Genomic DNA, 13433 nt, shown 5'->3' with positions numbered 1-13433 from the left:
TTTAATAAATACACTTGGACCTACTAGTTTTAGGGGTCTATCCCAAGTCAATACTTAAAGATGGAGTCAAAATTATATATATTCAATCAGCAAAATTCATACAAAGGTCAATTTAAAGAAGTCTAAAAGTTCCCTAGGTAGGGGATTATATAAATTATGCTATATATTTACTATAGAGCTCTATTTAGTCATTGAAAGTGTTAATAGAAAATGCTTACTGGTAAGAGAATATATTCACAATATAAATCCAAAAAATAAAATGTAGGATGTCGGAATATGACACTATTTTTGTAAAATAATTTTAAACAAATCAAAAAAATAGTAAATAGACAAAAGTGAAGGATTATATATCGGTGCTGGGTTATAGATAACGAGTGCTTCTCTGTGATTTTTCTACTTCTTAAGTTATCTGCACAGAACATTTATTCCTCTTGTAACTATTTTTGAACGATAGATGTTATTAAAATACAAAACATAAAAAGTTTATTCCATTTTAGCTATTTTTATATCAGCATGCTTTAAATGATGATTCAAATTTCAGCCACATATCAAAGCTACCATCGTCAGAAGAATCAGCCTTTTGATTTTTGATTTGTCATTGTCATACAAGATAGGCCCATCTTAAAAGAAGGGATGATGCGATTGGATGGAAATATGCAGCAGGGCTTGGGTGTTGGCCAAGACTCCCCTAGCTTTGCCATCCATCCCAGAGATGTCATCACCTAAATAAATACCTTGTACACAGTCAATAAATATTTGATGTTTATTTTGAAAATTCCTGCTCTTATTCACTTACATTGCAGAAGCTTTGCATCATTGATTCTGACAAAAATAGTAATCAAGAATTTAAAACTATCATTTTTATTTAAACTACCCAAAGGTTTGTGTTTATATAATGTAATATTTTGAGCTCATATATTAATTAAGAAATAGATTTAACTTTCAAGACTGTATATATTAACTTCAGGGTTATGTATAAAAGAAGAATTTTTAACCTGTTTTAATGACACTCTTTGAGGTGGGGTGTTGGCTTTATGTTCATAAGTTTGGGAAACTCACAAATTTAATAACCTACTGTGATTTATTTATCAGATGTAGAATATTGAAACTTAACATTTACGTGGACATATTTACATTGACAATGTATGTACTTATATGAAGTTTTAAAAAGCAGAGAGGCAAATAATCTGGTTTAAGGGACGGTGGTGGCCTCATATATATAATTTAAGAAAGAAAACAGATGAACATATAGGAAGAGGTAAAAGGAAAAAAAGGAGAGGGAAACAAGTCATAAGTGGCTCTTAACAATAGACAACAAATAGAAATGATGGAGGGAAGTGGGTGGGGGATGGGCTAGATGGGGGGTGTGCATTGTGCGATCACTGGGTGCGATCACTTGTGCGATCACTGGGTGCTGTGTAAGTGATAAACCACTGAATTCTGCTCCAGAAACCGATATAGCACTGTATGTTAACTAACAAAATTTAAATAAAAATAAATAAATAAGTGAAAATAAGTTAAAAGAGATGGTGGCGGCAAGCTCTGTATATGTCTTAAATATTTAGTTATATTCAAATATTTCTTATAACTCAAGGTATTAAACTGAATAAAATTGATCAAAGATGATATGTAATATGTGGTGTCTTTTCATCAGTTCTGGGAAACTTTTGATGACTTGCAGTGCCTTTGACTTCAGATGCCCATCTGCTCTCCCAGTGTTTGTGGCTAAACTTGAACCTAGAATGAGCATGTAAAAGGCCCTCCTGACAAAAGTTCAAGAGGCACCTTGGTAGATAATGTGTAGTGTTTCACAGCGTGAGTCACTAGGGTTTCGAAGCAACATCAATTTGGCCATAATATGTTTCTATGGTTTCCACATTTATCACTCTCTACCTTGGTAATGAGCACCAATAAAATATGGCCGGAGTGGATTATAGCAAGAGAAAAATCTGAAAAACACTCTTTTTATAGTTTCTTCTCTTGTAAAACACTTGGCTGACTCCTTTTTCTAAGGCCACTCTGTATTTTACTGTACAGAGCAGTATGAGGTCATGGCTTTCAGTATTGCAGGAGGCTTCTATGCTGCAATCATTGAAGTATTGTGTACCTTGCCTGTGTCATTAGAAAAGACATCTGCCTAGGAACTAGAGAAAAAAATGCTGGAGAGTAGCATAAACAGGAAAGTGCCCAGTATTGTCGGTATGAATAAAATGCATGAAATGCCCCAAAACCTGCATCTTTTATGGATCAGTAACAGATGGAGCTGTCAGGTCATGATTAAAAAAAAAAAAAAAAAGGAATATAAGTGATCCTCCAGAGCTGTTTGAAGAAGACACTCTCTGCATTCAACTTTCAGCTCTTTAGTGTTGAGTTAGGCGATAGAACAAAAGGTGAGCAGTTTTTCATGATGTGATGGTTGATAAATCACTCAGTCACACAAAAGGCCTTCTGTAGAGTATTCGACATCTAGTTATATTTTCTGTACCACATGTGTGATCTTTTCAATGACAGGAATTCCTAATCTGTATATCCTTTTAATAAGAAGTGCACCATGTGTGAGAAGAAGAGGCTTGTTCCCTGTTATACTAAACTTCACATGCCCCTCTTCCCCATGGCCCTCTCTCCCTCTGCTCTCCAGCACCTGGCTTGATTAGCAGCTGCCTCTCAGTGTCCCTTGTTGGGTGAAAGGGTTTACCAATGGGCTATTTGGTGCCTGTCCTGGTGGGAAAAAAGTGGCACAAAGGACCCTGTACCTCCAGCCTTTGGCAGAGCAGTACAGGCAAGCCGAGCCGAGATTCCCTGCTCCTTCATACAGCAGTGACAGCTGACAAAAGGTATCTTTGCTGCTTGGCTCCTGATGGCTGTTAATGCCTGAGTCACAAAAAATCCCTAGCAAAAAGTCATAGGGTCCTGTTTTTTTGGAGCATCGGGGAAACTCTTCTAGTGGTTGACAACTCTTGGAAACCAAATTCATTTTCATTTTTTCCTCCAGAGAAAATGAGAGAAGGAAAGAGAGAGAGAGAGAGAGAGAGAGAGAGATAACTAAGGTTCAAGGCTAACTGAATAGAGGTTATACAGTGATCATGATAAGTCCTATCCATTTTCACGTTCAGGTATCTTGAAGACCAAAGATTGAGTCCTGGAGTAGGGAAACCACCTTGTTTTTAAATTCCTCAAATGTTTATGTCCAGATAGTCATGGCTAAGATGTTATTCTATCACTTGGTAGTTGTGCTGCTGCCCTGAACAATTGACTTGACATCTATCACAATTTCCTTGTCTGTAAAACTGAGATAATGATGCCTATTGAGAAGCTTAAATGAAATAATGCATCTGATACTGTGGCATATGATAAAAATTCAATACATGTCATTTACCAATATTATGATTTCAGGGGAAGAACACAATATTTTCCTAATTACTACACATTTCCTGGCTGTTCTATGCATAGACTGCTTTTGTTCAGAAAAAAAAATAACCTTCAAAAAGTGCTTTTATTTCTCCAGGGTCTATTAAAGTGTCCAGTCCTATTATAAAGACTTTTACTTTCAGCCCAACAGACATGCTCAGAAATGGAATGGACTCTGGGGCAGTTGGGGCTCTGGGTTTAATGACATCAGATACATTACACTACAACTTTAGGCAAGTCTAGAAATACTCTCTGCCCTGCCTGAACTACATGGCAAGCCAAAATCAAGCAAGCTACACAGCTAAGAAACGATTTTGGGGCTCTTGGGTCTGTTTTCATTAAATCTTTGTCAATTATATACTATTTATTGAGTTCTATAAGTAAAGTGTTGTAGGTTAGCTGCTTTGGGACTATGTAAACATGTAGAAGGCACAGTCTGGTGATCCACAGGAGCATATGCATAGTAGAAAAATTTACTTACAATGAATAACCACAGTAAAAGGAGGTGTGGAAACTCCTATCATAGTGATGTAAACAGGGCAGCCTGGGTGGGTGGCTCAGCAGTTTAGCGCCACCTTCAGCCCAGGTCCTGATCCTGGAGACCCGGAATGGAGTCCCACATCTGGCTCTTTCATCATGGAGCCTGCTTCTCCCTCTGCCTGTGTCTCTGCCTCTCTCTCTCTCTCTCTCTCTGTGTGTGTCTCATGAATAAATAAAATATTAAAAAAAGAGTTGTGTAAACATGGGAGCTCACAACATTCACTTCTTTTTTCCACAAAAATAATTTGGATTTTGCTGGATATTTATTCATTGAAGAAAAAGGCATTCAAGGAGAAGCAAGTGGAATAAGCAAAGGTAAGATTCCAAAAGTGATTACTATGATAATAAAAAATGACTGATTTACATTTTATACTATATGCTAAGATATCAATATAGATATATACACATACACATATGATGAAATGGGTGCTAAGGTAGAGAGTGTGTCGTAAGGTAAGTAAGGGATTCTGCAAAGATAAGTTGGGATAAGAATAGGATTTTTAATTCTTCAGCGATGTCACACTTCCCTAACAGGAATAAAGGGCTTTCTACTCTGGGGTGGCCTATAACTATGGTGTCTGATGGCAGGTGACTAAGTGAAAGTAGGTCTGGTCTGACCAGCTTCTGAGATTTAGCACCTCAGAACCATCCTATGAAGTAGGTAGTGAAGATATTGTTATGTTCATTTTATAGGAGGTAAGAATAAGACACGGGAGATGGATATGACTAAACCAGGGGAACTTGGCTGGTCATTTTCAGAGTTCAGAGTATCCAAATCTTGCTTGGCTGACTTCCAATGCACTTCAGTCTCAAACCCAGGTTGTCACCTTGTGGCTGTATTACTTCATGCTGTTGATTTTAGAGTAGATGGCAAAACTTTTATGTCCAAAGATTGCTCTAAGACATTAAAGTAAGTGGCGGCAAGCCCAGTGTTCTTGGGCTTCTTGAACTGCATGTAAATTGTAGAAATACTGAAGACTATGGTTGTGCTGATATTTATTTTTGAGAAGCTATAAGGGTGGTTCTAAAGGCTTGGGAGCGGTCCAAGCCTGAGCATTCAAAATTCAAAGGTCATAGAATTTCAGAAATGGGAGCAGCTTTGAAATCATCTAATTCCTTTTCTTTACTAATGAGGAAGCTAAGGCTCAGGGAGGTCAGGTGAATTGCCAAAGTCCTGTGGAAGGTGGAGTAGGGGGACAGCTAGGTCTCTTTTCACTTAATCTACTTATATCGGTCAAGGTTCTCCAAAGAAACAGAATGAGTAGGATACACATATATACACACACAAATCCTACATATATATGTGTGTATACACATATGTGTGTGTATATATATATAATATATAGAGATACTTTATATAGGATTTGTAGACTTATAGATAAATCTATATGTAGAAATTTATTTATTATGAGAATTAGCTCACATGATTATGCAGGTTGAGAAGATCCACGATCTGCCATCTGCAAGCTGAAGACCCAGGAAAGCCAATGGTGTAATCTAATCCAAGCATAAATTCGAAGGCCTGAGAACCAAGGAAGCCAATGATACAAACCCCAGTCCAAAGGCTGGAGGAGATGAGATGAGATGCCCCTACTCAAGCAGTGAGGCAGAGAGAAACAAAAAAAGGTGGCAAATTCTTCCTTCCTCTACCTTATGTTCTATTCAGGCTCTCAGTAGTTTGGAGGTACCCACCCAAGTTGGGGAGGGCATTCAACTTACCAAGTCCACCAACTCAAATGCTCATTTCATCCAGAAACACCCTTGCAGACACACTCAAAGCTAATGTTAAATCTGGGAACCTTGTGGACAGTCAAGTTGACACATAAAATTTACCATCACACCTCTTCTGATAGAGAATGAATACCTATATTCTTTGTCTTTTAGAGGAAAAATTAAAAGTGGCAACAGATGAGAAAAGAGTGAATGAATAAAGGAACAGAGGAGGGTGAGCTGAGAATAACAGTGTGTGTCCACAGGGGAAGTTGTTGTATAAACAAATCCTGGGACATTTGCCAGAGATGGCACACAAATGTGCAATTATAAAGTGTCCTGCTTCCCCTTGGAAACACTGTCTTCAGTTTTACTGTGTTCAATTTTACCATGTCCCTCTCCAGATGAGGAAGTAGAAAAAGGTTAAGCTGTCTTGAATATACCTGAATTTTTACCTCAGAGTGACTGAGAAATCACCAAATCTTGTTAGATTTAAATGGAATTTGTTGAATCAAGTTTCCTACATAAGGCAAATTAAGGATTCAAAGTCATACATTAAAAACCGGTTTTAGGGGCAACCCGGGTGGCTCAAGCGGTTTAGCGCCGCCTTCGGCCCAGGGCCTGATCCTGGAGACCCGGGATCGAGTTCCACGTCAGGCTCCTTGCATGGTGCCTGCTTCTCCCTCTGCCTGTGTCTCTGCTTCTCTCTCTCCTCTCTGTGTATTCTCAGAAATAAATAAATAAAATCTTTAAAATAAATAAATAAATAAATAAATAAATAAATAAATAAATAAATACCGGTTTTAGAAAATAAAGCTATACCTCAGTAATACCTTAGAATATTATGGTAAAAGTTTATATTTATAAGATTTCAGGTGAAAAAAAATCCTGCAACTTAAAAAATATTTCTGTTCTATTAAAGAAGATTGACAATGCCTAGTCTGTTCCTACAGAGAAATTTACTGATTTGCCCAAGGCCTCAAAAAATAACTGGAGCTAGAGCAAAGACATGACGTGGGAATATTTCTACCCTCATTTGTATAATTTGTGCAAAGCAAAGAAATGCCAGATGTTACTAGGTGCTGAATGGGGATAGAATCCCTGTATTCGCACATCACCTTCTCTGTGTTGAGGTACCTTTGGGCAGATATTCTTGGTACTGCCGAGGGTGACCTGAAGCCACTCTTGATGATGCCTGTATAGGTTGGAGAGACATTTCATGTCCTGGGGGAAGACTATACAAGGACCTTCAACCACTTGAGAAAGGCTACCCTCTCCCTAAAACCTAAAGAGAAGGTGCATCTGTTTGCATAAGAATCCCTGGGGCTTTAGAGAAGCAAAGGGCTGAAGACTGAACTTTGACATTTGAAATTACAATAACTTGTATCCTGAACAACGTAAAGACCTATAGGCAAGAATCAACACCAAGTTCCCCAAGAAGAAACCCATGAAAAGAGATAAGATAAACTGTACTGGTAACAAAAAGCTCTTGAGTGTCAGGCAAAAAGAACCAATTCAGACTATGCAGATCTGGTCTCCAGCAGTAGAGCCTGGTGTCCACATTGCTAGTGCATTGCCCAGACTTTGTATTTTTTCCCCTCTTTCTGACCGACCACATGTCCTTCTTGTTTAGAGTGGACTCTGGACTGAGTAAGCCTGTAGTGTTCTTGGTTAAGTTGATAACAGAGAACCTGATTAAAGTGATGCTGGATATTTTTCTAATAAAAAATTGTGAATATTTAAAAATTAATTGAGAAGGAGTAGAACATTTAAAAGGGATGTGATCTTAAACTGCAAGCTGAAAAAAGTGACTCATCTTGGCTACACATGAATATCATCAACTCAAGTAATCTGTAGATAATTCTCATTCTAAGATGCTGTAATCCAATATTTTAAAGAGCTCATGGCCTTTAAATGTGTTGGTGGATGCTATGCTGAAATAGGCATGGGAAGAATATGTTGGAAAAAAGTGAAAGAAGAAACTTTGTGAATCTTCAGAGAGCAGCCTCTATTATAATTATTTAATGAGCACCTATTTTTTTAATGAGCACCTAATTTTGAATGGAAATATAATATAATTAAAATAATATTTAACCTTAGTAGGTTTGGTCAATTATTCCTATCCCCTTGCTTCATTTTACTGACAAGAGAATGCCATTTAATGCGCAGGTAAGTAAGTGAAACAATTTCTTGCACATTTATTCTCCTTAACTTTTTAGGAGCACTTATTTTTTGACCCCATGTGGTGCATTAACTGCACATATTCAAAGTTTGCTACAAAGCAAATAGTACCTCGTAATGATCAGAAGTAAGAAGATTACTTGTGATCTTGAACTAGCCTGCCATGTAATTGGCATTACATCTGTAGCTATTCAGTTACTTCCATTATTAACTTTGCTGCTGACTTTCTTTGGAACTTAAACCAAATCATCTGTTGTGAATCAATTACCTTCCTCAATAAAATAATAAATAATGTTATTCTTAAAAACCTACAAAAAACAAAACAAAACCTCGAACTCCTTTTCCATAGGTTATGGTGTCTTTTAGAGGCAGCCATCCTCAAGCAGAAATGATAGAAAGAACCTGTTTGTAACCTGAGTAGTTCTGCAGGGAAAATGGGTCTCCTTGTGGCCCAGGAGGTAGGCGGCATCTTTATGAAGGTGCTCCCTGGACTTCACAGAAGACGTTTCTTTTGGGGGGCCCAGTTTGAGTGTTCACAGAAAATTGTATGTAATACACTTCTACAAATACCGTCTTGGCTAGTGGGAAGAGAAATGCATACTAGATAAAGTCACGGAGAAATGTAATAAAAGCTGGATTATTTGGCAAATATGTTATGTCTAAGCATTCCCTTGCTTTTTAGACTCTATAGCTTAGGCCTCATAAAGATAATTTAGGGGACGCCTGGGTAGCTCAGCGGTTGAGTGTCTGTCTTCAGCTCAGTCGTGATCCCGGAGTCCCAGGATCACAGTCCCACATCGGGCTTCCTGCATGGAGCCTGCTTCTCTCTCTGCCTGTGTCTCTGCCTCTCTCTCTCTGTGTTTCTCATGAATAAATAAATAAAATCTTTTTAAAAAATAAAGATAATTTAGGATTTTGGCTTCTTCCTTGGCTAGTTTATAGGCTCGGATAACATATCTACTCTGACCTCACCTATTAACATGTTAATTAGCTTTTCCAATCCAGAAGTCCATAGCTATGAGCACAATAGCCATTGTGATTTTGAGATAGATGGGCAAGTTGGTGTTCTCCACTCCTCTACTAAGCCTCTGCTCAATACTTTTCGGAGATGCCATGTAAGTCAGATAACTGAAGAGGTCCCTAATAGCTTTGCTCTGTTCTTCCTTACATAAATATTTTTTGAATGACTATACTTGCCCATAATTTGGAACCACTCAATGGGTTAAATGAGTGTGTAGAAGTGAATGAAACCCCATTCAAAACCCCATTCATGGAAGTAGTCTTGAAATAATGGAATTTATGATGCATGTGCCTGGATAAAAACACTGTAAATCGACTAAGGATTTGAGCTTCTCATTGAATAGCTAGCTCCGTTTCACTTCCACTGCCCTTTTGGTGCCAAAGGCTGTCAGCAACCTTTCTGGCACATGTCAGCAATGCCACGTATCATAAGGGCTTTAATGGTCCTTCTTCTAGAGGTGTTGCAAGTTCATGTTTCTGATGACCAAGCCAGATGACTCCTGAAACTCCAGCCATAGTTCTTCTGTGCTTTCCATGACCTGTCCTATATAATTTAGTTTAACACATAAATTCATATTTGAAGATTTGGGGACATATGCTACCTACCACTCCTCAGAGGGTCTGATGACTGGTACAATCGAAGCAGGCACCAACCCTGCTGTGTGATAGAGCACAGGATTTGGAGTGAGAAGCAAGCCCCAGCTTTTCCTTTTGTAACTGTGTGACTTCTCCCACATGCTGTTTCTTCTGCCAACCGTGAGCCTCTGAAGATCAGCTTCATCCCCCTGATCAACATTAGTTAACTTTATTGCTGAATAATGTAACAAGGAAATACATTACTAGGTCTCATAGTGTTTGCTATGTGCATTTATACTACATCACTTCAAGTGGACAATAGAAACTCATCCACTCTTTCCAGGAGCTGAATTTCTGTAACTGTCAGAGGGGCTCCCATGCCTGTTTGCTGGAAAGAGCTCAGGGACATGGGAGTTCAGTCTGTGGAGCACAGTCAGGGTCTTAGTTTCCTTTCAACAAATACCCACATTCTAAGGGGGGAAAGGCCAAGGATTTTGGAGAGGTGTAGAGCCAAGCATAAAGTCACTGCTCCAGTCCTTGGATCTGTGCCAGCCTCTCCACTCCCAAGTAAATGTGGGATAATGTACTCTTCAAAGGCAAAGCAGATCATGGAAATTATTTTATGAAAAGTACCTGGGAGTTTTGCCAAGCTCATTTTTGGTTCATTATACCATCTATTATTAATACATTATCACATAATGATCACTTGGTCTGATTTTTTTTTTACCCCATGTACACAGTAGTGGTTTTTCCCCTTTCTGTGTGCAGACAATGTAACTGAGTCATAGTCAATGCTGAATTTTAAAATTTGACCATTTGAATATTGGCAGAAAGAATCATCTTGATGAATGCAGGTCTTCTGAGAAATTCTTAACTTACTTTGTCACAAGGCTCACTTTTCAGAAGTAGAGGAAAGAAAAATAAAATTACCATTTTGGACTGAAGTCTGAGCAACTGGGAATAAAATGTGAGGGGAAGGGAAATGAGAAAGAACATTGGAAGAAAGTAATAATATCATCTTAGTTTTCCTAATAAACTTGGAAGGAAATACAGGGAAAACACAATACACAGGTTTTTAAGGGATCAGAGAGAAAAATAAGGACAATTCCATGACTGGAGGTTTTGAAAAGTAAAGATAGCTAAATAGGAATGAGATTCTCAAAACACTGTAATGATACAATCTTGGAAGACCTTGATAATGAGGCAGTTTAAGGAACTATATACAACAATAGGAAAAGGCTTACTGTTCACTTTCAAAAGTATTTAGATGAGAAAATGGAAGCACCAGTGCATGAACATGAAGAAGAATCAATTTTTACGGACCCATATGGGGCAGTGTTTACAAAAGGGAGTAGAGTACAGCCCTATTTTATTCATCTTCATAACTCAGCATCTGTTGTGATGTGAGAGTCACCAAGTTTCTTTCATTAATTCCATGTGGAGAAATTTTATCCCAAGTTCTTATAAGTTGCTGATGAGATCCCAACATCATTGTTGACAACATGTGATGACACATGGAGAATGAGAAAGGTATCAGAAAATGCAAAAATACTGTGGCAGAGACATCTGGTTGCCTACCCCAAAAGCTAGTCACCTTTTCTTCCTTAGTAACAGAACTGCAGTGAACTAAACAAAACTAAATTTATTTCATTCAAGGGCAATGTTTTCGATGAAAAGTATGCATTTCTCAGCCTCTCTTCCAGTTTGCTATGGCCATGTGATAATATGGTCAATGAAATACAAGAATTGGTGCTAATATAATTTCAAGTTGACCAAGATCATTGAGCTGGGAAGAGTGGCTCTTTTGTCTCTGCTGTCCTGACAACTGTCACCCTGTAATGAAATCATCTTGGACTACGCCAGAGTCTGAGAGAGGGAGGTTATGTGCTGAGAATAGTGAAGATGACACTAAATCTGGATTCTTCATGGCTCCATGGAATGTCTGCCTCTGAACTGTCTATCCCTGGACTACTCTTATTTCAGAAACAAACAAACAAAAAATATGTCTATTTGAATGAGGTTATGTTATTAATGGAGTATCTGTTATGCAGTTGAACCTAATCCTAATGGATAAAATTTCCAGAAACTACTGATGGGTTTCAAAGACTAGAGACAAGTATGTGTACATCCCAGAAAAAAACCTTAGAAAGAATTCTAAGTCACCTTGAAAGTACTAGGGAAGGAAATGGTGCTTTAGAAAAGATAAGACACATTCAAAAAGGAGAATTATTACCTAGTTACCTTCATTTATTTGGAAACTTTATCAGATTAGCAGCTTTTATTTAATAGCCAGTGCTTGGGAAAGATTTACTACTTGCCAGGTGTTGTTTTAGGTACTCTACATGTATTATCTTTTATAATCATCACAAGAGTTGCTATTAAAATCCTCACATTGCAAATGGTGAAACTGAGGCACTGGCGTTTAAATAGCTGATTCAAAGGAACACAGTTATGAAGCAATGAGACAAGATACAGCCCAAGTAGCCTAAGTTCAGAGGTCACTCTGACAAGTACACTACACTGTTCTTTAGAGGAAAGATGTAGATGAGTGTATTTTAATTTTGAGTGCCATAATCTTACGATATAATATAATCTTACTATATAATCTTACGATAGTTGGATGGAAAACTGTGAGATGCGCATTAAGATAAATTCAAAATGCTCAACCGATGTCAGCCTGCAAGTCTCCTGATACTTGTCAAGGTGTCTTACTCAATCCACTCCTGTTTAGAATTTTATTAATGACTGCAGACACAAAGGATATATTTCTCAAATGTGCGAGAACCAAAATAAGTTTAGCCTGGAAAAGAGAAGACCCATGGAAACGTGAGAGGTCTCATCAAATAATTATTCCATAATTTTAGAGCTTTAGCAGCCTCCAACATTATCAACTTAACAGCTTTCCCAGAGGCAAGAAGGCAAAGTGGTACAAGACCTACAGAGGCAATATTGCAAGAGTTGACAGTATTTCAAGAAATTATACATATGCTTACCTTTAATCCAGAAATTCCATTTCTAGGATATTAGTACAAAGATACACCAATGAAAATGAAAAAAGCAACAAAAGAGCACAAATTGACAAAGCAGTCAATTGTACACTAATTACATATAGCCTAGTTTCCTTAACAAAATGGTAAGGAAAAAAAATTGAAGTGAAAAGGACAAGGGCCACCTGTAGCTTAAAAAGAGGGACTTAGTTAATTGTAATGATGGGCTCTTATTTGTATCTTGATCAAAGCAGAGATGGACAGAGAGAAAGATCAGGGGACAGAGTTGGGGGTTGTACATGTCGGAGAAATGTGAACACCACCTGTATAGTTAAGATATTTGGGAATTAGTTCTTAATTTAGGGAGAGGATAATAATGGTATTGGGGTGTTACAAAGTCAGAGTCCTTATATCTTAGAGAAACTGTGAATCATTATGGATGATTTGGGATGGCATCTGGGATTTGCTTCAAGACAAACCCAAGAAAGAAGGATGCTGGGTGAGGATAAAGGGTGAAGATAAAGGCAAGTGGATATATTTATACTTGGTGCAAACTAACAGGAGCTTCCATTATCCTATTACATCGACTTCTCTATATGTTTGAAATTTTGCATTATAAAAAGTAATAGGTGCGCTTGTGTGGCTCCATCTGTTAAGCCTCTGCCTTTGGCTCAGGTCATGATCCCAGGGTCCTGGGACTGAGCCATGCATCTGGCTCCCTGCTACATGGGGAGCCTGCTTCTCCCTCCTCTTCCTCCACCTGCTGCCCTCACCCCCCACTTGTGCACTCTCTCTCTGTCAAATAGATAAATAAAATTTAAAAAAATTCTTTAAAGTAATAGTTAAACCATATCTCTGTTTAAAATACTTCAATGTGCTAACAAACTTTCTCCATTTGAAATGTGCGGACACAGATCTTTTAAAAAGAAACCCACCAGGAAGGAAAAACAACAACATCCTTAGGGAAATACTCAGGTCATTCATTTGATTTTTAGCAGAGCTAAGAAGCAA

Source organism: Canis lupus, chromosome 1 (genome assembly GCF_048164855.1).
Source record: "Canis lupus baileyi chromosome 1, mCanLup2.hap1, whole genome shotgun sequence".
NCBI lineage: Eukaryota > Metazoa > Chordata > Mammalia > Carnivora > Canidae > Canis > Canis lupus.
Note: the sequence above shows the minus strand (reverse complement) of the source record.